This window comes from Monodelphis domestica, chromosome 5 (genome assembly GCF_027887165.1).
Source record: "Monodelphis domestica isolate mMonDom1 chromosome 5, mMonDom1.pri, whole genome shotgun sequence".
In the NCBI taxonomy this organism is placed as follows: Eukaryota; Metazoa; Chordata; class Mammalia; order Didelphimorphia; family Didelphidae; genus Monodelphis; species Monodelphis domestica.
Genome location: NC_077231.1, coordinates 97,828,626 through 97,855,753, shown reverse-complemented (window position 1 = coordinate 97,855,753; position 27,128 = coordinate 97,828,626).

Sequence of the window (27,128 nt, the reverse complement as noted above, 5' to 3'; positions counted from 1 at the left end):
CTGTCCCTCTCCCTCTCCCCCTCTCCTTCCTTCTCTCTCTCTGTCTCTCTCCCTCTCCCCCTCTCCTTCCTTCTCTCTCTTTCTGTCCCTGTCCCCTCTCCTTTCTCTTCCTTCTCTCTCTCTCTCTTTCTCTGTCTCTCTGTCTCTGTCTCTCTGTCTCTCTCTGTGTCTCTGTCTGTCTGTCTGTCTCTCTCCCCTTGGGTCTCTTTCCTCCTTTCTTAGAGCTTCAATGTGTTGTGGAAAGAATCACTGCATCTCCAGTCAAGGGAGTTTGAGCCTCTAACACTTATTGGTCAGGTCTAGTCTCTTCATTTGTTGGAGACTCAGTTTCCTCTTTTGTAAAATCAGGATAATAATACAGAACTTTATTCACAGGACTATAGGATCATGGTGATAGAGGAAGAAATCTCAATGGCCACTGAGTACAATATTTTCATCTTCCAGAAGAGGAAAGTGAGATTAAACCAGGTTAAGTGATTTACCCAAGGATCATGTCAGAGGTGAGATTTGATCTCAGATCCTCTAATTTAATGCTCTTTCCACAGTCCTGTGAAATGATAGATAAAGTACTTAACAACAACATTAAAAGTGGGAGCAGCTAGGTGACTCAGTGGATTGAGAGCCAGGCCTAGAGATAGGAGATATTGAGTTCAAATCTGGCCTCAGACACTTTCTAGCTGGGTGACCCTGGGCAAGTCACTTCACCCCCATTGCCTCACCTTTACTGCTCTTCTGCCTTGGAACTAATACAGAGTATTGATTCTAAGATGGAAGTCGAGGATTAAAAAAAGTTGATCAATTATCAATGTCAGCTCTCCCTTTGTCCTTCTTTGGAATAGCCCCTCTGTTGAGTGAATGGGAGAACTACTTTCTCATTGGCTGGTTCCTGGTTTGCCTCAGAGCCTGGTGGAGGCTGCTTACTTGGGTGCCAGGAATCTAGGGTTCTATTTTTTTTTTATGTTGCCTGCAAACCCATCAACCAAGTCACTTTCAACTGTTGGCTCACATTTTCCACATATCAAAACAAAGCAATAATTTCTGTCCCTGGAGGGATGTTGTGGAAGATAATTGGATAACAATCTCAAGGTTCTTTGAAGTACTTGGAAAACTGGGAAAGCACAGGTTATAAAGTCATAAAGCTGGATGATGTAGTGTAGATAGCCTGGGAATAAGAATCAGGAGCCTGATCTTGAGTCTGAGCTCTTCCTGGAATTACTATGTGACCTTGGCTAAGTCATTTGTCTGTACTCTCTAGTATGTACCAAGGATTTGTACTTGGCCTTTGCTGTTCAACAGTTTAATCAGTGACTCAGAGAAAGGAATAGATGGCATGCTTATCAAATTAGTGGATAATATAAAACTGGGAGAGATAACCAACACACTGATAATAGGTTAGAGTGACTCTAAAGATGAATCTATAAGGATGTCATTAAGAACATAGGTCAATGGGGCAGTTAGATGGATAGAGAGCCAAGCCTAGAAATGGGAAGTCCTGGATTCAAATCTGACCTCAGACACTTCCCATCTGTGTGACTCTGGGTGGTTCACTCTACCCCCATTGCCTAACCCTTGCCACTCTTCTGCCTTGGAATCAATACTTGCTATAAGATGGAAGGTAATGGTTTTTAAAATTAAAAGACAAACAAAAAAAACACAAAGGCTAGACCACTTCTTGGAGATGCCTTAGAAAATTCCTTTCTAGGTAAGAGTTGGATTAGGTGACCTCTGACCTCATTTCCAATCCTTTGATTTGGTGAATTGAGGTTCTCCTAATAATCTCATTTAATAAAGGAGAAATCGAGGTATAGTCTGTAGTTCATTTTAGACTCCAGTTCTTCCTCAGGCCTTTTGAAAATAGGTTACCATTTGCCCTTCTCTAATCTTTCTGTGCCTCCTCTAACCTCTATAATCTTTCTAAGATGACTAACCTTGCATTCAAGGCCATCTAGTTTTTTTCATTTATTGGATTGTGCTGTTCATTCAGACCTTGTGTCTTGAACTCAAGAAGGGAACTAAGTTGTTTTATTTCTATCTCCTGTTTCTCTTGGGTATCAATTTCCCCATTTTCCATTGTAACTATTGACATTCTCAAGAGACAGTATTTTTTTAATATTAAAATTAATTAAACAATCAAGACATCCTAACCTGGTCATTTGACTCTTTCTACAATCTGGCAGGGCAGGGGGGAAAAAATGAGTTTCCCTCCTCTGGTATAGGTTTATATGCCATTTGTGAGCTCACCACTGAGTCCCTCCCCTCAACATCCCAAGACATCTCTGATTGGTAAATAGCCACTGAGGAGGTGGATTGAGAGACCCCAACTCTTTCCTCATTATTTCATCACAAGTGGGAAATGTGCCAACCAGATCAATGTGGCTGCTAGAGCTTGTGGACATCACTTAATAAGGGTTCACCAAGGCTGGTCAGCCCTGCCCTTAATCCTTATATCTTTAACAAAGACAAAAGTTTCCAACCCATTTTGATAGTCTGTGGTGAGAAACTGGATGCAGTTTCAGCTTAGAGTCAGACTGTTTCATCCTCTCAATAGTAATTTCCTACACCCTATTGATTCTGTCCTTGCTAGTCTCTAGCAGAGAAAATAAAGGCAAATAAGGGTTGGATACTATCTTCTCTCTCTGTCATTATCATTATGTCATCTCTCTCTAGCAATGGTCTCAATTCCTTTGCTAATCCTCTTTGTTCTCAAGATAGGGGAAAATATTTGGTTATTCTCATAGTTCTTAAATCCCTTCAGTTCAGCACAGTGAATAAACACATAAAATGCTTAATAAATGTTGTGTTCCTCTTTTCATCTGAACTATAGCACTCTTAATAGTAACAGAAATGATGATAATTTTTGCTATCCAGTTGTTCTGGTTGTATGCAACTCTTCAGTTCCCCGTTTGGAGCTTTCTTGTCAAAGACACTGGACTGGTTTGCCACTCATTTTATTTATTTTTTAAATTAAATTAAATTAAATTAATTTTTAAAATTTTTATTTGGTCATTTCCAAACATTATTCATTGGAAACAAAGATCATTTTCTTTTCTTCCCTCCCCCCCTCCCACCACCTCTCCCACAGCCGACGCGCAATTCCACTGGGTATCACATGTGTTCTTGATTCAAACCCATTTCCATGTTGTTGGTATTTGCATTAGAGTGTTCATTTAGAGTCTCTCCTCAGTCATGTCCCCTCCACCCCTGTAGTCAAGCAGTTGCTTTTCATCGGTATTTTTACTCCCACAGTTTATCTTCTGCTTGTGGATAGTGTTTTTTAGATCCCTGCAGATTGTTCAGGGACATTGCATTGACACCAATGGAGAAGTCCATTACCTTTGATTGTACCACAATGTATCAGTCTCTGTGTACAATGTTTTCCTGGTTCTGCTCCTTTTGCTCTGCATCACTTCCTGGAGGTTGTTCCAGTCTCTATGGAATTCCTCTACTTTATTATTCCTTTTAGCACAATAGTATTCCATCACCAACATATACCACAATTTGTTCAGCCATTCCCCAATTGAAGGGCATCCCCTCATTTTCCAATTTTTGGCCACCACAAAGAGTACAGCTATGAATATTCTTGTACAAGTCTTTTCCTTATTATCTCTTTGGGGTACAAGCCCAGTAGTGCTATGGCTGGATCAAAGGGCAGACAGTCTTTTATCGCCCTTTGGGCATAGTTCCAAATTGCCCTCCAGAATGGCTGGATTAATTCACAACTCCACCAGCAATGAATTAGTGTCCCTACTTTGCCACATCCCCTCCAGCATTCACTGCTTTCCATAGCTGTTATGTTAGCCAATCTGCTAGATGTGAGGTGATACCTCAGAGTTGTTCTGATTTGCATCTCTCTGATTATAAGAGATGTAGAACACTTTTTCATGTGCTTATTAATAGTTTTGATTTCTTTGGCTGAGAACTGCCTGTTCATGTCCCTTGCCCATTTATCAATTGGAGAATGGCTTGTTTTTTTGTACAATTGATTTAGCTCTTTGTAAATTTGAGTAATTAAACCTTTGTCAGAGGTTTTTATGAAGATTTTTCCCCCAATTTGTTGCTACCCTTCTGATTTTAGTTACATTGGTTTTGTTTGTACAAAACCTTTTTAATTTGATGTAGTCAAAATTATTTATTTTACATTTTGTGACTCTTTCTAAGTCTTGCTTGGTTTTAAAACCTTTCCTTTCCCAAAGGTCTAACAGGTATACTATTCTGTGTTCACCTAATTTACTTATAGTTTCCTTCTTTATGTTCAAGTCATTCACCCATTCTGAATTTACCTTGGTGTAGGGTTTGAGGTGTTGATCCAAACCTAATCTCTCCCACACTGTCTTCCAATTTTCCCAGCAGTTTTTATCAAATAATGGATTTTTGTCCCCAAAGCTGGGGTCTTTGGATTTGTCATAAACTGTCTTGCTGAGATCATTTACGCCAAGTCTGTTCTACTGATCCTCCTTTCTGTCTCTTAGCCAGTACCAAATTGTTTTGATAACCACTGCTTTATAGTATAGTTTGAGATCTGGGACTGCAAGTCCTCCTTCCTTTGCATTTTTTTTCATGATCTTCCTGGATATCCTTGATCTTTTGTTCTTCCAAATGAACTTAGTTATGTTTTTTTCCAATTCAGTAAAGAAGTTTTTTTGGTAGTTCAATGGGTATGGCACTAAATAAGTAAATTAATTTGGGTAGGATTGTCATTTTTATTATGTTAGCTCGTCCCACCCATGAGCAATCAATGTTTTTCCAATTGTTTAGATCTAGTTTTAGTTGTGTGGAAAGTGTTTTGTAGTTGTGTTCATATAGTTCCTATGTTTGTCTCGGCAGATAGATTCCTAAGTATTTTATATTGTCTAGGGTGATTTTGAATGGTATTTCGCTCTCTAATTCTTGCTGCTGAAATGGGTTAGAGATATATAGAAATGCTGATGACTTATGCGGGTTTATTTTGTATCCTGCAACTTTGCTAAAGTTGTTGATTGTTTTGAGTAACTTTTTGGTTGATTCTCTAGGATTCCTTAAGTAAACCATCATATCATCTGCAAAGAGTGATAGCTTGGTCTCCTCATTGCCAATTTTAATACCTTCAATTTCTTTTTCTTCTCTAATTGCTACTGCTAGTGTTTCTAGTACAATGTTAAATAATAGAGGTGATAATGGGCATCCTTGTTTTACTCCTGATCTTATTGGAAAGGCTTCTAGTTTATCCCCATTGCAGATGATGTTTGCTGATGGTTTTAGATATATACTGTTTATTATTTTTAGGAAAGGCCCTTCTATTCCTATACTTTCTAGTGTTTTCAATAGGAATGGGTGTTGTATTTTATCAAAGGCTTTTTCTGCATCTATTGAGATAATCATGTGATTTTTGTCAGTTTGCTTGTTAATATGGTCAATCATGTGGATGGTTTTCCTAATATTGAACCATCCTTGCATTCCTGGTATGAATCCTGCCTGGTCATAGTGGATGACCCTTGTGATGATTTGCTGAAGACTTTTTGCTAGTATCCTATTTAGGATTTTTGTGTCTATATTCATTAGGGAGATTGGTCTATAGTTTTCTTTCTCTGTTTTTGACCTGCCTGGCTTTGCGATCAGTACCATGTTTGTGTCATAGAATGAATTTGGTAGAACTCCTTCTTGGCCTATTCTATCAAATAGTTTGTTTAATATTGGGATTAGTTGTTCTTTGAATGTTTGATAGAATTCATTTGTGAATCCATCTGGACCTGGGGATTTTTTCTTAGGGAGTTCTTTGATGGCTTGTTCAATTTCTTTTTCTGAAATGGGGTTGTTAAGGTAATTTATTTCTTCCTCTTTTAGTCTAGGCAATTTATATTTTTGTAAGTATTCATCCATATCACCTAGATTGCCATATTTGTTGCCATATAATTGGGCATAGTAGTTTTAAATGATTGCCTTAATTTCCTCTTCATTAGAGGTGAGGTCTCCTTTTTCATCTTGGATACTGTCAATTTGGTTTATTTCTTTCCTTTTTTTAATTAGACTGACTAGTACTTTGTCTATTTTATTTGTTTTTTCAAAGTACCAGCTTCTAGTCTTATTTATTAAATCAATAGTTCTTTGACTTTCAATTTTATTAATTTCTCTTTTGAGTTTTAGGATCTCTAATTTAGTCTTCATCTGAGGATTTTTAATTTGTTCACTTTCTAATTTTTTAATTTGCATGCCCAATTCATTGACCTCTGCCCTTCTTAATTTGTTAATATATGAATTAAGGATATAAATTTCCCCCTGAGTACTGCTTTGGCTGCATCCCATAGGTTTTGAAAGGATGTCTCATCATTGTCATTTTCTTCAATGAAGTTATTGTTTCTATGATTTGTTCTTTAACTAACTGGTTTTGGATAATCATATTGTTTAATTTTCAATTAATTTTCGATTTACCTCTCCATGTTCCCTTACTAATTATTATTTTCATTGCATTGTGATCTGAAAAAGTTGCATTTGTTATTTCTGCTCTTTTGCACTTGTTTGCAATGTTTTTATGCCCTAATACATGGTCAATTTTTGTAAATGTACCATGTGCTGCAGAAAAGAAGGTATATTCCTTTTTGTCCCTATTTATTTTTCTCCACATGTCTACTAACTCTAATTTTTCTAAGATTTCATTCACTTCTCTTACCTCTTTCTTATTTATTTTTTGGTTTGATTTATCTAGTTCGGATAGAGGAAGGTTCAGATCTCCCACTAGTATAGTTTTTCTATCTATTTCATCCTTGAGTTCCTCTAGTTTCTCCTTTAGAAATTTGGATGCTATGCCATTTGGTGCATACGTGTTGAGTGCAGATATTTCCTCACTGTCTATACTGCCTTTTATCAGGATGTAATTACCTTCCCTATCTCTTTTAACTAGATTTATTTTTACTTTGACTTTGTTGGATATCATGATTGCGACTCCTGCCTTCTTTTTGTCAGTTGATGCCCAATAGATTTGGCTCCACCCTCTTACTTTCTCCCTATGTGTATCTACCTTTCTCATATGTGTTTCTTGTAGACAGCATATGGTAGGTTTTTGGACTCTAATCCACTCTGGTATTCGCTTGTGTTTTATGGGTGAGTTCATTCCATTCACATTCAGAGTTATGATTACTAGCTGTGTATATCCCAGCATTTTGATTTCTGCTCCTTTACCTGCCTTTTCTTCTTTCACTATTTCCTTCTACACCAATGTTTGCTTTTGAACAGTCCCCCTTGTTCCCACCCTTATTTTACTTCCCTTTTTACCCCCTCCCTATTTATCCCCCCCTTATTTTCCCTGTAGTCTTTCTAAAATTAACCCCCCCGCTCCCTCCTTCTCTTGTACTGCTTCCCTCCCCACCAGACTGTTTGTTACCCTTCTACTCCCCTATAGGGTGCAAATCTATTCCCTGCCCCAATAGATTGGATTGTTCTTCCCTCTTTGGGTCAATTTCGATGCACATAAGAGTTGAGTATTTCCTGTCTCTGACCTCTTTACCCTTCCAGTGTATTGATGTTCTCCCCCCTCCCACCATGAGCTTCTTTATGACATATAAATTTACCCCCATTTGTTTCTTTTCCCATTTCTTTTAATATTAACCTATTTTAAGCTCTAGTTATATATCTATACATATGCATACTCATGTGTATGTATTTTTGCATGCATATATCTATATACCTATTTATGTGTTGTCCTTTCATCCTATACAGTTTGTTGCTGTTCCCTCTAAGTATACTTCTTTTTGCTTCCCAGCTAATAACAACAGTTTTTAAGAGTTACCAATGACCTCTTTTCTTATAGGGATACATATAATTTTTACTTATTGAGTCTCTTAAAATTTTTTTCTTTTTTCCCCTCTTTTTAAATTACCTTTTGATGATTCTCTTGAGTTCTGTGCTTGGACATCAAATTTTCTGTTCAGGTCTGGTCTTTTCTTTACTTTCCCCTGTAAGAATATAGTCAGTTTTGCTGGGTAGTTGATTCTTGGTTGTAGACCTAGTTCCCTTGCTTTCCGGAATATCGTATTCCATGCCTTTCTTTTTTTCAGTGTGGATGCAGCCAGATCCTGAGTTATCCTCACTGTGGTTCCTTGGTATCTGAATGACTTCTTGGCAGCTTGTAATATCTTTTCTTTGGTCTGATAGTTCTTGAATTTGGCTATAACATTCCTGGGTGTTGTCAGTTGGGGATTAAGTACAGGAGGTGATCTGTGGATTCTATCAATCTCCACTTTTCCCTCTTGTTCAAGGATTTTGGGGCAGTTTTCTTTAATAATTTCCTGTAATATAATGTCCAGGCTTTTTCTTTTGTCATGGTCTTCTGGTAGGCCAATAATTCTTAAATTGTCTCTCCTTAAATGATTTTCTAAATCCTCTGTTTTGTGAATGAGATGCTTCATATTTTCCTCAATTTTTTCATTCTTTTGGTTTTGTTTTATAGTGTCTTGCTGCCTTGTGAGGTCACTCAATTCAAGTTGTTGTATTCTGGTTCTTAAAGACTGGATTTCATTCTTAGTTTTTTGGTCGTCCTTTTCCTTTTGGTCGGATTTTCTTTGGAGGTCATCTTTCATCTTCTTCACCTCATCTTTCATCTGCTTTGCCTCATCTTTCATCTCCTTTGCCTCATTTTCCAGCTGGTTGATTTTGGCTTTCAAGACACTATTTTCTGTTTCCAGATGACTTATCTTAGTTTTTAAGTTCTTTTCCCAATTGTCTTCAGCCTCTCTTAATTGTGTTTTGAATTGCATTTTGAGTTCTTCCAAAGCCTGTGTCCAATTTGCTGGGATTTCTGATTTTTCCTTTGCTGGGTCCTCCCCCTCTGTTTCATTCGCTCTTTGCTCATTACCTGTGCAGAAGCTGTCTATTGTAATTTCTTTCTTCTTTTTCTGTTGTTTGCTCGAGTTTATCCCTTCTTTGCTCCCCGTATTTGGCTGTGCTCTTGCTTCTCTCATTTTGTTTTGGTTTTGGGGCTGTCAGTCTCCCCTCTTGGAGCTTTGTCAGATCTCTTGGTACAGTCTCTAGGGGAGGAATGTTAGCTTCCCTGTCCTCTGGAGGCTTTTGATTGGATTGAGTTCAATTGGGTTGGGCTGTATGTGGTATGAAGCACTGAGGCTCTGAAGACTCCTGGAAAGCTGGGCCGCCCAGGCTCTCTCCAGTTCTCTCCAGCTGCTTCTTTGCTGTCCTCAAGTGCCTTTGCCTGCCTCCCTAAACTCTGAGGAGTTCTGATGGGATTAGTTCAACTGGATTGTTCTGGATGTGCCCGAGGCAAGGGTGAGACTGGAGCCTGATGGAGGGACCCAGCCACCGCCTGTTTCTCCCTGGCTTCCTCCCCACTGTCCAAGCTGGATGCTCCGAGCCCGGTGCCCCGCTGCTCACAAGGTAGACCCTGCAAACCAGCACCTTTGCCCGCTCAGAGGTTCCCGCTGCTGCTGGGGGCTCAACCCTCTGGGTTGTGGGGGAGGGGTCCTGTGACCTTCGCTCTGCCTTCCCCTTAGCCCTGAGTATTCTCCGATTCCGGCTTTTGAGGGGGGGTGTACCTTTTGATTTGAGTCCAGAAGGAGGGTTTCCCGCTTCTGTCCTGTTGTTCAGATTGAATTTCGGTGCCCTAGGAGCATTCAGTCTGTATCGGTAAGGAAGGGTCTTCCACAAGGTCTGAACTTTTGCTGCTTGCTAAGCTGCCATCTTGACTCCGCCCCCCAGTCTGCCACTCATTTTAAAGATGAGGAACTGAGGCAGAATTAAGTGACTTGCCCAGCAACACACAAGTACTAAGTGTCTGAGGACAGATTTGAATGTAGGAAAATGAGTCTTCTGGACTTTTTACCTAGCACTCTACCATTGTCACCCAACTGACTTAACAATAATAACAGCTACTCTATCTATAGCAAATACTATAGGCTAAATGTGATACTAAGCCCTTTATAGTATTATTTCTTTTGATTCTCACAACAAACTTGAGGGACTTATTACCCTTATTTTACAGATGAGAAATTGAGGCAATTAGAGGTTAAGTAACTGTGGAAGAGACATGATGAAAGAGAGGATTTGCAGGACAAGCCAGGCATGCAGACCAAGGTGAAAGACTTGATCTGTCAATCAAGGCAAAGATTCCAAACAGAATGTTCCCAGGAGGAGGCAGTTGAAACTGGCCAGGGGGAGGAACTGATTCTCTCTCTCTGGGGGTGACTGACCAAGAGAGAAATCTCTTCTCTGGGTTCCTGATCAAAAGAGACTGGCTTTTTCTGATCTAGGCAGAAAGAGAGACCTTTGTGGTTTTTTTGACAGAGTCTGGACTTGAATTACTCAAGCAGAGGTTATATGATTGAAGAAGGAAGAAGATTTAACAGTTGTCCTCCATCTCTCTGGCTGTCTCTGTGTCACAATTGTGACTAGACTGACATTTCCTAAAACCTTCATAATTCTCCTTGTAGACTAGGGACACCCTTATCCCCTTCACCTCAATCCACATCCTGTTTGTTTCCAATAAACCCCCTTTACTTGAGAAAGGAAGAATGAAGAATATTTCTCTGAAATCTCACCGTTCCCCTGAGTTACTTAGAAGGTGGATGACTAAGATTGGGGGAGGGGAAAGGGAGGTATGGGTAGAAATTGGGAGGTGAAGGGAGAAGCAGGGTAGGAAATATCTTGACTTATTAGCCATTAGTGATCAAAAAGCAGCTCCAGAGTAACCCCTCTAGCAGGACCTCTCAGCTTCTCTCATCACAAACATAGAAGGACACATCTGTGTATAATTCTATTTCTGGATCAATGAGAGGTGTATCTTTAAGGTGTTCATTTGGCCTATGCATGAGTTCCACTATCTGATCACAATCATGCTATACTTCTCCACCCATTGGCAAATCAGGAATCATAGTTGCTGGGTTCAATGGTGCACATCTATGAATTGTGATGTTATCATTGCCTAACAAAATGACTTCATACTGGGATATTCTTGCATCAGTGAATGAATGCATATTCTGCGACTGTAACAACTTTTCAATTTGGTGTGCAGAGTACACATGCAATTTACATCCCAGTACTATATCATAGGATTTCTTGACCATTAGAGCAGTAGCTACTATACTCCTGAGGCAATGCACCATTCCTTGTGCAACCGTGTCAAGGTAGAACTGTAAAATGCAATAGTCCTCATATTTAACCCAAAATACTGTGCCAGCATTCCAGAAGTGATGCCTTTTGCTTCATGGACGTACAAGTGGAATTCTTTCTTATAATCAGGTATTCCCAAAGCTGGAGCTGATAGAATAGCTCCTTTCAACTGTGACAAAGCATGTAAATGTTCTTTATTTAATTGCAATGGTTCTCTAATATCTTTCTTTGTCAAATCAGTTAAGCACTTGGAAATATGAGAATATTCCACTATGTATTGCCTCGAGAAACCAGCAACCCCCCAGAAAAGCTCTAAGTTCTTTCTTAGTTCTAGGGATGCCTAGCTTCTGTATGTCTGCTATCCTTTTATTAGAGATTTTCCTGGTGCTCCCCTCCAGGATAAATCCTAAATATTCCACTATTGGAAGGACCCATTGAATCTTCTTTTTAGAAACTTTATGTCCCCTCTTATAAAGTTCTATTAATAATTTCTTTGAATCTTCCAGACAAGTTTTTGGGTCAGGAGATGCTAGCAACAAATTATCCACATAGTGTATCAATCTGCTACGTTTGAAAGTTATGGTGGCTAGATCTCTTTGCAACAGTTGACAAAATATTCAAGTAGACTCACAACATCCTTGCACTAATCTAGTATAGCACAACTGGGTTTGTCCCCATTGGAAAGCAAAAATATTTTGAGAATCAGGGTGCAACAGTATAGTAAAGTAAGCATTGCTCAGGTCCAACACTGTGTACCACCTAGGTTCTGCAGGTATCTGAGTTATAATTTCATTTGGAGATGGTGTTACAGTGTGTCTTTTTCTTATAAAATTATTCACAGCCCTCAAATCCATCACAAATCTTCAGGCAGGAGTGCCATCTTCATTTAGCTTATTCTTTTTAATAGCTAAAATTGGGTTATTGTATTCAGATACCTTAGGTCTTAATATACCTTGCTCAAGCAAACTATTTATGATAGGTGTTATCCCTTCTCTTGCTTCTCTACACAATTTGTATTGTGGTATCTTAGGTGGGATGCCTTCCCTGACCTCAATCCTAACAGGAGTAATTGATTTAATCCAACCCACATGTTTTGCAAATACCCCCTGTGGTATATCTGTGGGTATGTCATACATAGAAGTCACAACTTGAATCTTTTCAGGTTCTTCTTCAAGTTGTTCTAAGTACAACAATGGATAGTGCTTCAATGAATTCTTGGGTAGATGCAAATAAATTCCCCCAGATTTTTCACATTGTAGTGTTGCCTGTATCTTGCACAAAAAATTCTTGTCCTAAAAGGTTGTCTGGGCATGATGGAATCAACAAGAAGGTATGATCTATGGTGAGAGGACCCAATTTAACCATAGTGCTTTTGAGCTCAGGGACATGTTGAATTTGTCCCGTTGCTCCAGCTACAGAAACCATACCCTCTATGTCAGTGTCCCCTGGACATGTCTTTAGGACAGATTTTGAAGCACCAGTATCTAAGAGAGCCTTGTAGTTTTTCTTCTCCACCTTAATCCATACATATGGTTCTGGCCTGAATTGCCACTGAATTACTACTCATGTCTGTGCTACCCTCTGCCAATCTACTTATTGCTTAGTCTATCAATAGGGCAGATAAGAAGCCTTCAGAGGGCAGGGAAGCTCAATCTGCTTGAGTAATTCAAGTCCAGACTGGCAAAAAACTACAACAGTCTCTCTCTCTCTCTCTCTCTCTCTCTCTCTCTCTCTCTCTCTCTCTCTCTCTCTCTCTCTCTCTCTCTCTCTCTCTCTCTCTCTCTCTCTCTCTCTCTCTCTCTCTCTCTCTCTCTCTCTCTCTCTCTCTCTCTCTCTCTCTCTCTCTCTCTCTCTCTCTCTCTCTCTCTCTCTCTCTCTCTCTCTCTCTCTCTCTCTCTCTCTCTCTCTTCTCTCTCTCTCTCTCTCTCTCTCTAGATCAGAAAAAGCCAGTCTCTTTTGATTAGGAAACCAGAGAAGAGATTTCTTCTTGGTCAGTCATCCTCAGAAAGAGGGAATCAGTTCCTCCCCCTGGCCAGCTCTAACTGCCTCCTCCTGGGAACATTCTGTTTGGAATCTTTGCCTTGATTGACAGACAGATCAAGTCCTTCACCTTGGTCTGCATGCCTGGCTTGTCCTGCAAATCCTCTCTTTCTTCATGTCTCTTCCACAATAACCTGGAAAGTACTTACTTATAAAGTAAGTATTAAAAAAAGGAACTGCAAATGATATTAACTTTAAAAAACCCTTTTTAAAAATCCTTACTTTCTGTTTTAGACTGAATATAAGTTTTGGTTCCAAGGCAGAAGAGTGGTAGGGGTTAGATAAATGGGGTTAAGTGACTTGTGCAGAGTCACATAGCTAGGAAGTGTCTGATGTCAGATTAGAACTCAGGACTTCCTATCTCTAGGCCTGGCTCTCCATCCACAGAGCTAACTAGCTGCTTCTTGTATTAATTTTAAAGGAGTAATTGGAAATTTGTGCATACTGTGAAAAGGGCAAGGAAAAAAAGGGCAAGCACAGGAAACTTCTGATGGTTCAGCATAATACTTCCTATTCATGTTGTAAGATCAAATGAGATAATATACATAAAGTGCTGTGCAAACATGAAAATACTATGTAACTATTATTAATGTAGAAATATTGATGGTGATGATAGCAGAGATCCCTTGTACATGACACTTTATAAAGTACTCCTCCTCATTTGATATTGACCATCCTGTTGCAAAAATTATTGTAAGATTGTTGCAGATTATAGATTGGCCTCAATTAGCTTAGGTACCATAATTCTGATTTGACATCTTCTCTTAAAGGATCAAGGTATTAATTTATAAATCCATAGTCAGCAAAAGCTATTCAATTCAGCTAGACCTAGTGGATGACAGTTTGGAGTCACATGCAGATCATGTTTTATATGAAGGCTTTTCAGCAGCAATATCAGAGGGTACCTCTGTCTCTGGCTCAAATGGTCACTGAAAAGGCAAAAGATGTCTGCACTCAGGCCACTTATATTTTAGTTAGGGCAGCTGAGATCTAGCTGTGAAAAAATGTCAAAAATTGTCAGTCAATGCAGAAGAATTGTTGGGTTTCCCTCCAGAAAACCAATTTCTGAGCCTATTCTATCCCCTCCAAAAGGGGCATGATGTTGAAATCAGTCTTTTCTCCTTTAACTGATATAAGTGAATCAAAGTTTCTTAGGTTTGAAGCAGAGCAACATTAGACTGACTGTTATTGTCTGTGCTTTGTCTTTAAAAACCAACAAAACCCTCAATTGTTCATAACTGGCAAATGTCACTGCCCCAGATCATTCAAGGTATCCTAATCTGTTACCTACAAAACTACACTAATGGATGCATAGACATTTTTCTCCTCATTGATTTCATCATCTTTTTGCTTTATCAATGAAAGATCGTTTTAGAATCATAGGCTTACTTGTTGATAGTAAAACTATTCTATTGTGGGGCAGAGTAAAGATGGCTGCTTAGAAGCAACAAAAGTCCAGACCTCTGTGAAAATCCTTCCACACCAATCAAAAACAAAGTGCTTCAAGGGGACAGAAAGCCAAATCTAACAACAGGTCAGAGCTGGGGGACCCTCTTGCTTGATTCAACTTAAAAGGTACACAGGGAAGGTTGAATTCTCTGGTTTAAGGTAAAGGAAGAAGGATGGTTCCAGGACCCCTCCCCCACTTACTGTGCTGAGTCTCCAGAGGTTGCTGGAATCTTAGGATAAGGGCTCCAATTCAAAGGGAATGCCTTACTGCCACTGCTGTGTCAGGCTCAGGGCTCTAACCACAGCTGGCAGGGAGGCAGCTGGAGGAGAGGTGTGGAGGGAAGGGCAGTCTAGTCAAAGCCACTACTCTCCATCTTGGGCCTCCTCTTCTCAAGGTTTTGGCCTCAGGGCACATCTAGCTTTGCAGATCAGCTCTGTCCAAGTTTAGCCTAGTCTATCAATAGGGCAGATAAAAAGCCTTCAGAGGGCAGGGAAGCTCAATCTCCAACACAACACCCCTCCCCCACTGACTGAGCTGAGAGTCCTTGTAAGAATCCTGCTGACTCAGATCCCAGGGTGAAAACTGCAATGGCAACAGAATACCTTGATAATAGGGCTGGAAGCCCAGCTCCCTTCAGCCTCCACACCTTCACCTACACCTTCAGCTTCTGCTGACAGCTGGGGAAGATCTGACTGCAGGGCTCATTAATCTAGTCAATCAGCAGAGCAGAGAAGAAGCCTCTTCAGGACAGAATAGTCCAAATACACAGGCTCATCAAATAATCAGAGGAGCAATATTATAGCCAGTGATAAGGGGGTGGGAGGGGAGGGGGGGGGTAAGAAGGAAAAATATGAGTAAACAACAGAAAAAGAAAAAAGAAATTATAATAGAAACTTCTATCCAGGTAATGAACAAAGAGTAAATGGAACAGAGGAGCACCAAGGAACACCAAGCAAAAATGCAGACAGTCCAACAAATTGGACTAAGACTTTGGAAGAACTCAAAAACAATTAAAAAAAACAATTAAGAGAGGCTGAAGATAATTGGGAAAAGGACTTAAAAAGCAAAAGAAGTCATCTGGAAACAGAGGCACATAAACTAAAACAAGACAATAGTGTCTTGAAAGCCAGAATTGACCAGCTTGAAAACAAGGCAAAGAAAGTGAAAGATGACCTTCAAAGAAAAACAGACCAGAAGGATGACCAAAAATCCAGGAATGAAATTCAGTCTTTAAAAATTAGAATCCAATAACTAGAAGCAAATTACTTTATAAGCCAGTAGGAGTCTATAAGACAAAAGAAAAAGAATGAAAATTTTGAGGAAAATAGGAAACACCTCATTGATAAAATTACAGACCTGGAAAATAAATCCAGAAGAGACAATTTAAGAATTATTGGACTACTGGAAAATCATGACCAAAGAAAAAGCTTGGACATCATTCTACAGGAAATTATCCAAGAAAACTGCCCTGACATTCTTGAATGAGAGATAAAAGTGGAGATTGAAAGAATCCACAGATTACCTCCTGCATTTAATCCCCAATTGACAATGACCAGAAATGTTATAGCTGAATTCAAGAACTACCAGGCCAAGGAAAAGATACTACAATCTACTAAGAAGAAACCATTTAGATATCATGGAATCACAGTTAGGATAACATAGGACCTGGCTGCATCCACATTGAAGGACCAGAAGGCATGGAATATGATATTCTGGAAAGCAAGGGAATTGGGTCTACAACCAAGAATCAAATACCCAGTAAAATCAACTATATTCTTGCAGGAGAAAATATGGTCATTTAATAAAATAGAAGACTTCCAAGCATTCATTAAGAAAAGACCTGACTTAAACAGAAAATTTGATGCTCAAATACAGAACTCAAGAGAATCACCAAAAGGTAATTAAGAAAGGGAAAAAACCCAACCAAACAAAAACATTTTTAGGGGACCCAATAAGTTCAAATGATTTGTATTCCTATAAGAAAACATGATATTAGTTACTCTTAAAATTGTTATTATCACTAGGGTAGCTAGAAAAAGTATACTTAGAGGGAACAGTGACAAACAGTGTAAGATGAAATGTCAAAAAATATAAAAACTAGGGGTAAAAAAAGAAGATAATACTAAGAGAAATGGGAAAAGAAATAAAATTGGGTAATTTTATATTTCATAAAGAAGCACATGGAGGGAGAGGAGGAGAAGACCAATACAATGGAAGGGTGAAAGAGGTTGGAGACAGTCTCCAAGAAAATTTTAATCATTATAGTGGGAAGGGTCAGAAAGGTTCAAATGGAAAGAAAACCTCTAATTCCAAATTCAGTCATCATCATCATCATCATCATCATCAACAACATCATCAACATCAACATCATTAACAACATCGTCATCACCATTATCAATATCATCAACATCATCACCATTGTGTAATTAGAATCTGATCCCCGGGACAGCAATTCCCAGCATCCCACTTTCGTTCTCACATTAGGTCTTTACATTTTGGAGATAAAGTTGTGTGTAACCCTTCCCCCCTCTCTCTCTTCCCGCTTAACATGGCTGGGAAAACTTCTCTTTACTCAGGCTTTTGCTTTTGTCTTTATTTTTTTTACTTCAAGTGATTATTAATAAATCTTATAAAATATAATTCTTAGAGTCATTGGATTTTTATTTTAATCTTATGCCATATAAGAATTGAAAATAATATTTCTACCCAGATATATATTTTATAAAGTTTGTTGGAAGGGGTAGACAATCATTCCTAAGTAACCTGACTGTGTGTTGCTAGCCTGCCAGTCTCTTTCCTCCTTCCCTCCACCTGCCTGCTCTGCACCTTGACTTCTTCCTTCTTCTTTCTCTCCTTGATTCTCCCAATTCTTTCTGTATTCTCCCACTCAGAATCCCAAAGCCTTGACTTTTATTGACATACAGAACATACACAGATGCAAATCTGGCACAACTATGCTATGTCAGGAATGTTTGATAGACAGGTAAAGTTACTCCGGAAGGGGAGGGGATGAACTTCATTGACACAGCTATCAATATCATCATCATCATCATCATCATCATCAACATCATCAACATCATCTAACTATCCATCTTTTCCTGGCCCAGGAAAGATTTTTGCTGGGTGGCCTAACCTAATAACATATTATGCAGAGTACTGAATGAGAGCCAAAAGACCTAAACTCTAGGCTTGAGTGCTACTATGTGTCCTTTGGGGATAAAAAGAAAGCCTTCTTTTTCTGGACTCAGTTTCCTCATTTATGTATGAGTAAAGCTTACCTGGACTTTGCATTAAATTAATCAATTAAATCAAAGAATAAACCAGGTATAAGCAAGAAAAAATGTTTCTACATGTAACTGAAATAAATACATATTTTTAAAAGAATTCAATTATAAAAAAACTATTCTATATTTAGAAATATGTGAAAGAAGGATTGTCATGGAATGTTTCACAATTTTTTCATTCTTCCAGTGTCTTTATTAACATCACCTAAGCCCAAGACCTTATTCTGTATATGAAGGAATGATCTGGGGATATTAGAAAGAGTGCTAAGCTTAGAGTTAGAAGATCTGGATTCAAATCTTGCCACTTAGTCATTGTGTGACCTGGGACAAACCACCCAACCACTTTGGGCCTCAGTTTCCTCATTTGTAAAAAAGTGATAATACTTGTACTTTACACATTATGGTGTTCTGAAGATTAAATGAGCCATTGGAAGGGAGCTGTATTATAGTGACGAGAATCTCCCCCGCCCCCCAAACATTTTTGAGTCCTAAGATTTGGATTAAAATCTTGCCTGACACTGGCTGTATGACTTTGGGAAAGTCAAAATTTCTCTGAGTCACAACTTATTTATCTCTAAAACAGGGACAAAAATACTTTTGCTGTCTACCTCATAGTGTTGTTGTGAGGAAAGTACTTTGTAAATCCTGAAGAATTCTATAAATGTGAGCTATTATAATTATTAAGTAAAGAAGTTTAAAAGCATCAGAGCATTTTAGAAATGTAAGTTGTTATACAGTTATAGAATGTAAGAGATGGAAATGGTCTTAGAGATCATCTTGTTCAATGTCTTCATTTCACACATGAGAAAATGGAAGCTCTAGAAGGTTAAGTTATCTGTAACCAAATCACATAATAATTTATTGGGGAGCCCTGAGGATTCAGGTTTCTTTCTATGTTAAGCTGCCTTCCTGAATATGTCCTCCTGAAAATTTATGAGAAATGGTGTGGCATAATGGCAAGCGTATTGAACTCAGAGTCAAAAATCCAAGTTTGAGCCTAAGCTTCATTTCCTAGCTGTGTCTTTGGGCAAGTTACTTCCTCATTCTGGGCCTATATTCTCATCTGAAGCACCATGTAGCTACACCTGGAAGGGACTTCAGGGGCCACTTAATTCAACCTTCTCCTTTAACAGTTAACAGGTGAAGAAAATGAGGTCCAGAGGGGAAAGCATATTACCCAAAAGTATGTAGCACAGGTAGATGATAAATATTAGAATCAGAATTTGAATATTATGGGAAAGGGAGCCCTTGATAGGGAATTAGGAGACATGAATTCTGGTCCCAATTCTGCCACGCTAACTTGGACCTTGACATAGTTATCTAAGTCTACTTCAACCTGTTTCCTCATCTGCAAAATGGGGAAGTCAGGGTTGATGAAAAGATCATTAAGCTTTCTCTTAGCTTCAGTTATGTAGCACAGTGGATAGAGAACTGGGCTTGGAATCAGGAAGATCTAAATTCAAATCTGTTTTCAGAAACTTCCTTACTGTGTGACCTTGGGACATCTGTTTGCCACTGGAGAAATTTGCCAAGAAAATTCCATGAACAACATTGGCATGCTGTGGTCCATGGGGACATGAAGAATCGGACACTACTGAAACAACTGAACAACAACTTCATCATTTTAATGGAGGTGGTGACTGAGTTTTGGTCTTGATTTCTGATGCTATTGTTCCTCTGGCTATTATAAAAATAATTATGATTATAGGTTCTGCTAATCTTGTGATTTCTTTTTCCTTTTGTGTGAAACCATGCCACCTGCTATCATCTTCCATCTAGTCTTGAAAATCTCTTTTCTGCAGCAGGGTTATCCCATAATGCCTTGTTTGGGGGGAGGGGAAACCGGGAAAGGGGGAAGCTGGTGGCTATATAGAGGATTTTATTGTCTTCTTGAGCAAATTCACAAAGGGAATAAAGTCTGATTGTTCCCAAGACTTTAACATGCTCCTCCACCCTATGGACCCTTTTGTTGGAGAGAAGCCAGGATGCATCCCACAGTGTTGTCCAGCTAGCAGAGATTGGCAGTATATGAAAATGGCACTCACTATGAAAGTGGGTCTGTTGGAAACATTCATCTATATAGTGGAAACCAACAGTTTGTCAGATCACTCATTCCACCAGAACCATGTCAAGCAATTTTATACCCAGGGCTACTGGTTTGAAAAATGCCTTCCCATGATGCTTCTGGTTAGAGAAGAGGAGTGGCCATGTCATTGGGGAGCTTTCTTATTTTAACTAATTATACAGTTGATTTCTACCTGAAGTGCTACTAACACCCTCTAAAAGTCAGTGCTCTAGTACAGAGTCCCAGTGTTTTCAATTAAGTATTTTTAAGGGTCTATTATGTACCAGGCACTGTATTAGGCATTGCTTGTACAGATATAATGAATGAACCATTCCAGCTTTCAAAGAAATTATAATCTTAAAAAAATTTTAAATTGATTTTTCTGTCTTTGACATCATCATATGTATCCTGAGCATCTTTTTCTTCCCTCCTTCCAGAGGGCCATCCTATATAATAAAAAGTATTTTTTAAGAAGCAAAAAAATAACGCAATGTTGAAACAGTCTGAAAACATGTACAGTGGGTAATCACCACAAAGGGATGGGTTGGGGATGTCTTCTTGTATTTCTTCTTTGAGTCTTGCTTCATCTTTATATTTTTGTTACATTTATTTTCAACTTTTCCCCTTTACATTGTTGTAGTTACTGTATATGCTATTTTCTTGGCTCTGCTGATTTCACTCTATATCAGTTCATGTATATCTTCCATGTTTCTCTCTATTCATTACACATATTCCTCACAACACTGTCCCATAATTTTTTTAGTCATTCCCCAATTGATGAGCATTGATTTACTCCCCACCCCCCTCCCTAATTCTTTGTCATCACAAAAAGTGCTGCTACAAATATTTTGGGTTATATGGAGATTTTCTTGTCGCTAGCTTCTTTGTGTATATAGAAGTGTATATATAAAAATAAACAGAATAAATATAAAGAGAATAACAAGAAGCAAATATAAAGTAGTCTGGGAGGGAAGACACTGGCCCGTGGAAGGATCAGAAAAGTGCTTGAGGTTTATCTTGAAGGAAGAAAAGGATTCATGAAGTAAAGGAAAAGAAGTGAATTCCAAGAAGGGGATTAGAAATAGGACAAAGGTATGGAGGTGGGAGCTAGAGCAGGTTGTGGGCTAGTTTGGCTGTATTTCAGAGTTTGTGGGGGCTGGGGGAGTAATACGCAATGAGGCTGGAAAGATAAATTTTGGAGGTCTTTAAAGCAGTGATTCTTAACCCTTTGTGTGTCATGATCAATCTCTTTTATATTCTAGTGAAGTCTATGGACTTTGTATCAGAATAATGTTTTTAAAGATTGAAGGAAATGTCCAATTTTAATTAGAGGTTAGTGAAAATGAAGATGGAGATTTTTTTTCATCTAGGTTCACAGATCCTCTCCCACCCCCAAGATCTAGTCATAGATTTACAAGTTAAGAACATTTGTTTTAATGGCTAAAGAGAAAGAGTTTATATCTGATCCTAGTTATAGCTGCTTGCTGTTGAATTAGAGTGAAAGAACATAAGGGGATTTCACTATTCCCTCCATTTCCTTCCTTCCTTCCTTCCTTCCTTCCTTCCTTCCTTCCTTCCTTCCTTCCTTCCTTCCTTCCTTCCTTCCTTCCTTCCTTCCTTCCTTCCTTCCCTCCCTCCCTCCCTCCCTCCCTCCCTTCCTTCCTCCCTTCCTTCCTTCCTTCCTTCCTCCCTCCCTTCCTTCCTTCCTTCCTTCCTTCCTTCCTTCCTTCCTTCCTTCCTTCCTTCCTTCCTTCCTTCCTTCCTTCCTTCCTTCCTTCCTTCCTTCCTTCCTTCCTTCCTTCCTTCCTTCCTTCCTAATGGATCAAATACTGCCCTTGAAGTCAAAAGTTCCCCCAAAGTATCTTAACCACTTGTAATCCACATGACATTAAGCCAAAGATTCTTAACCTTGTTTGTAACCTGGACTCTTTCTCAGAATAATGTTTTTAAATAATTGTAGGAAATGTAAAATGTAGTCACAGGTTAGAAAATAAAGATGGATATTTTCCCCCATCCAAGTTCACAGAACCTTTGAAATCTATTTAGGCAACCATGGAGGAGGGTTCTGTGGATTTCAGATCAAGAATGTCTACCTAAGGGAAATCATTTCAACACCTGGAGCCTTGGTTTCCTCCTCTGTAAAATGAGGATAATAATACTTTTCCTATGCACCTTGGAGTGGCATTGTGGGAGATGCACAAGGTGGGCCATTAGGAGCTGGAGGGATGTGAGCTATTAACAGGAAATGAGAGAACTGATGTAAATGTTTGTACCTGTAAAGCCCCATGGAAATGTTATTGATCATGAGGATCCTCACTTTCTTTCATTTCCTTAGTGGTTTATCATTATTCACCATAAGAACTCAGAGATTTAGAGCTGGACAGGCCCTAACAGGTCATTTGGTCCAGCGGTTTCATTTTATGGGCAAGGAAATTGAGGCCTAGTGAGGCCATGTGACTGGCCTGTGGTCACCCAGTAATGGAGAGAAGCAAGATGGGGACAAGAAACAAGGTCAGCCAGGATTGAAAAAAGAAGCCTAGACCAAGGCCATTGCGTGACTTTCAGAATTCACCAGGAGTCAAAAAACTACATGGTACGAAGAGTTTTTCTTCTTTTCTTTCTTTTTAAAGTTAAATTAATTTTTCTTTTTTTGAGTATGTATGCTTATTTTCTTTAAAAAATTTTTGTTGATTTGTTTGTTACATTAAAATACCCAATTGACTCTCTCCCTCCCCTCCCCTAATAGGGAGGGCATCATTTGACATATATAAAGGACATTAAAAAATGTTCAACTATGGAAAGAAAAAAAAGAGGTTTATAATGATTTTAGAGAATATCTTTCATTGTCTTTCTTCTGGGAGCTTCCTCCCAGTTCAGATATTCCCTGTTGTAAGGCTCCTCTCAGCTCAGAAATCCTATATTCTAAAGTTTTCTCCTGCCTTCGCCATTCCTTACTCTAAAGACCATCCTAGTTCTAATATTCTGTGTTCTGAGGTCCCTCCCAGCTCTAGAATTTTGGGAGCTGGCACCTGTGAAAGGGCCATGCCTGTTACTTCTCATTAGTGGGAGAAGTCAGTGGACCCATTTATTTAATCCTCTCTTTCCCCCGTTTTTTTCCTTTAGAAGGCTGGAGCCAGTTTAAGAGACCTATCAAACTGCCAGGCAAGTCCTGCCCAAAGGCAGCCAGCTGGTTCCTCACTTGGTTAAAGTTAATTACAGCCTAGATGAAAATCGGCCGTGTTTGATTAGCACTGCTCAGGCTTTCAAAATCCCATTCTCCTCTGGGAATTACCTCCTGAGTGCTCTGTCTCCCATTCTCCCTGATCAGGATCTGGGCTGGCTCTGTTGTTTTGTCTGATTATTTTGTTTGTGGCCTTGTCAGGAGTGCTTCTGTCCAGGAGATCTTACTGTTACTCCCTGGGTATTCTATTTTGCCAGGAGTGAGGATAGTCAGGGAACAGAGGCTTCCTTTTTGTGGATAGTTAAGTTGGACCTGTAGGTCAAAAGGGAAGGTTTGGGGAGAGCATAGAAACTGGAGAAAGCAAGTTTATTGCCTGAATTTTGGAGCTTGCCAAGGAGATTAGTTTGGTCTATTGCCTGGACAGAGGCACAGACAAGATGGTGGCACCCATGCCTGGAGTTCAAAACCTCATAGTCAGAATTCTCAACTGGAGACTTATCAGCTAGGAATAGATTTCAGGGGAATCTGTGAAATCAGAAGAGAAAAAACATCCATCTTTATTTTCATTAATTTTTGGCATCTTATGTATTTTATATGTTTAAAAACATGCTCTAAAAAGGGGGTTCATAGTTTATCAGGCCATGAATCATAGGGGTCATTCACACCCCAAAGGTTGAAAAGCTTTGCCTTTTAGGCATATCTAACATTTACCAAATGTCCACAGTGGGTAGAGCACTATGCTAGGCACTTGGGCAAAGCTGCCCTATGGGATCATCATCTTCCGATATCTTGGGTCACCCAGTATCTGCTGGCTAAACTCATCCCCCTGAAAGAAACTAGCCAGTTCTCCAAAGTGAATGATCCACATTTGCTATGTGAGAGAGCATCTTAAAGACTGTTAGCACTGCTGTCTGTGCTGGGCGGGTGGGATGGGCAGCACTAGAGAATGGGTTCTCAGCTTACACAATCTTGTTTACTCTAGGTCCCAGAGTATAGTGAAGGGCAGCAGTGAGGGCATGCCAAGCTGTGTATGGAGTTACTCACTCTTACATTGACCACTAAAACCCTCTTCAAGTTGAATTCATTACCTGGGCACACAACCTTCACGTCCTCTCAATCTCCTGGTAATACCAAGATTCCTGTTAATTAAACCCTTATATGAGAGTTCTTCAACCACATAAGACAAGATCCTGCTTACATTGGATAGGATCATTTTCCTCTCAAGTAATTTCCAAAAAACAATTTGCTAGGATGTTTATCTCAGACTGGAACAGACCCTGTATTTTAATATAACTTCTGGGGTGGAGGTTGGGTGTGGGGTGGAGAGATGAAGACCTTTATCAAATAATAAGATTTAGAATTGGAATAGACTTAGGTATCATATAACCCAATACCATTCTTTTATCATGAGAAATGGAAGCCTAAAGAGGGGCACTGACTTGCCCAAGGTCATATAAGTATTAATTAGCAGAGGTCAGAATTTGAACTCAGGTTATCAGATTTTAAAACTGGCTCAGTTTCTGTGATGATAAGTAATGTTAGTAATCCTCTCACCTGGGAAATATACCTTGGGGAGAGTTGGATAGCTTGGAAGAGGAGAATTTGTTTTTTTTATTTACTTGACAAACCCTTATCAAAAGATGCTGATTCCAACTCCATACTTAGACATAATCACTCCCACTTCTACAAGGCTTCAACATTTAGAAAAAGCTTTCCTCACAACATCTCTATGAGATAATGAGCTTTACAAACCTCGGTTACCCATGGGGAAGCCAAGCCAAAATTAGTTCCCTTCCTTCCCTTTCCCCCTTTCCTCCCTCTTTTCACTTCCTTCCTTTCCCTCCCTTTCTCCTTTCTTCCCCTCCTCCCTGCCTTCTTCAATGTCAATTGTCTCTCCCAGAAGGGCTCTCAGAATTACAATCCGTTGGTTTGGAATTTTCTTTCTCCTAGGAATTTCCTTCCACTTCTAGGATCTCAGGGGTGGTAGCAAGAGAAGATGTACCTGAGGAAATACTCTTCCCTTTTGCTATATCAAGCATTTGAATAAGAAAGAGAAAAGTGGAATTGTAATTTCCAGTTGCCTTCTTGGGCTGTTCCTGCTGATCCTGCTGATGTTTACTCCACCCAAGGTCAAGCATCATGGTTCTGCCTGTGTGATGAAATGAGCCTTTTCACAGTGGTAGTGGAAAGTACCTGTACTATGATTGTATTCATACATTGATCAGCTGTAGGTCTGGTTTACCAGTTTACCCACACTTAATGGATAAGCTTGTCCATTGTATTGTCTCTTCTTCTAGGTTACATTCAGATCATTGAGGGCAAGAGCAGTGTTTTTGGCCCAAGACCTATGCAATTCCATGTCAGGTGCCAACAAGATCATAGGTTTAGATTTGGTAAAGAACTTAGAAGTCATCAAGTCCAACCCTTTCATTTTATAAAAGAGGGAACTGAGAGCCAGAAGAGTTAAATGATTTCCCCTGGATCACCTCACTAGTAAATGTATGAGGCAAGATTCTCACCCAGATCCCTGATCTAAGTCTGGCATTCTGTCCACTCTCAAGTCCTTAATAAATTCTGAGTTCTTAAGGCCTAGGGGCAACTAGGTGGCGCAGTGGAAATAGTGATGGGTCTGGAGTCAGAAATACTCTTCCTTCTGAGTTCAGATCTGGCCTCAGACGATTCCTAGCTGTGTGACTCTGGACAAGTCACTTAACCTTGTTTGCTTCAGTCTCTTCATCTGTAAAATGAGCTAGCAAAGGAAATGGAAAATCTCTACAGTATCTTTGCCAAGAAAACCCCAAATGGGGTCTGGAAGAGTCATAACATGATTGAATAATAAAATGCTAAGCTCTCCAATGTGTAAGTCAAAAATTGTAAAATATTTACCAACTATTTATTCCACTGGGGTCTTAGAAGGACATAAAAGATGCTTTTGCATGACCCAAGTGTCTAGGGAGGGAAATGTTTGAAGAATTAGTTCTTAGACTTTTTTTGGGGGGGGTGTCCAGATCTAGGAATAGTTCTGGTCTAGGAATCCCCCTTTACTGATATGGTTTAGCACCGACATGCAGCCAATAGCTTATAGTTTCCTGAGACTCTGAGAGGAGAGCATGTCACATACAGTGGAATTTGAACCCATGTTGTAGGTTGTTATCCAAAGGTTATACAAAGTAAATGGGGCCATGTGAGAGCTGAGGCCGACTCTCAAGTACAAAACACGGATTATTGTGTATTTGGCATTCTTAGGAACGCATTCCAGAATCAAACAGGCATTTCAATCCGTTGGGTACTTTTTGGTTTTTTCTTTGTGGTCTTATAAACTTAAGTCATCTTCCCTGAGAGTCTGGAGGTACCTAAGGAATTGTCACCAACCGGAAAACAGAAGGAAGTGGGAAATGGATAGAGCTGTCAATGAGGATGGCAATGGTCCGATTGTCAATTTTTCAAACTCCCTGAAAGGGTAGGAACTATGGTGCCTGGAGGTGTGACAGTGGGGGCCATGTTTGAAACCAGGAAAGAGCATCAATTACTTCTATACTTTGGGGGCTCATCCTGCAGTCAAGGGGATTTCATGGGTTTAAGATGGCAGCATCATTAAAAACCAAACAATAGAAGGCAAAGACTCAGGGTGGACCCAAGAGACTTGGCTTCTAGTAAGTAACAGCTCTTGCAGAAAAGATTCTAGAAAGTAAAAGGGATCTTTGAGGCTATCTGGCTCATCTATACTGAGCCACAAGTCCCTCTGTGCCACAGTGGAATGGGGATGGGATTTGGATTCATCTGGCCTGGGCTCGAATCTCAGCTTTGCCACTTACTTTGTGTAACCTCACCTTTGGATAACAAACTCCTCATCTATAAAATGGAGGGGTTAGTCTTAGTGACTTCCAAGATTCCTTCTGACTCCAAATCGATGATCCCCAAGGAATGGTTGGTCATTCAGCCTTTGTTCAGAGACCTCTCCAAGAGGGAAACACATTTGGGTTAATTTTTGGAATAATCTGTTATTCAATTGTTTTTAAT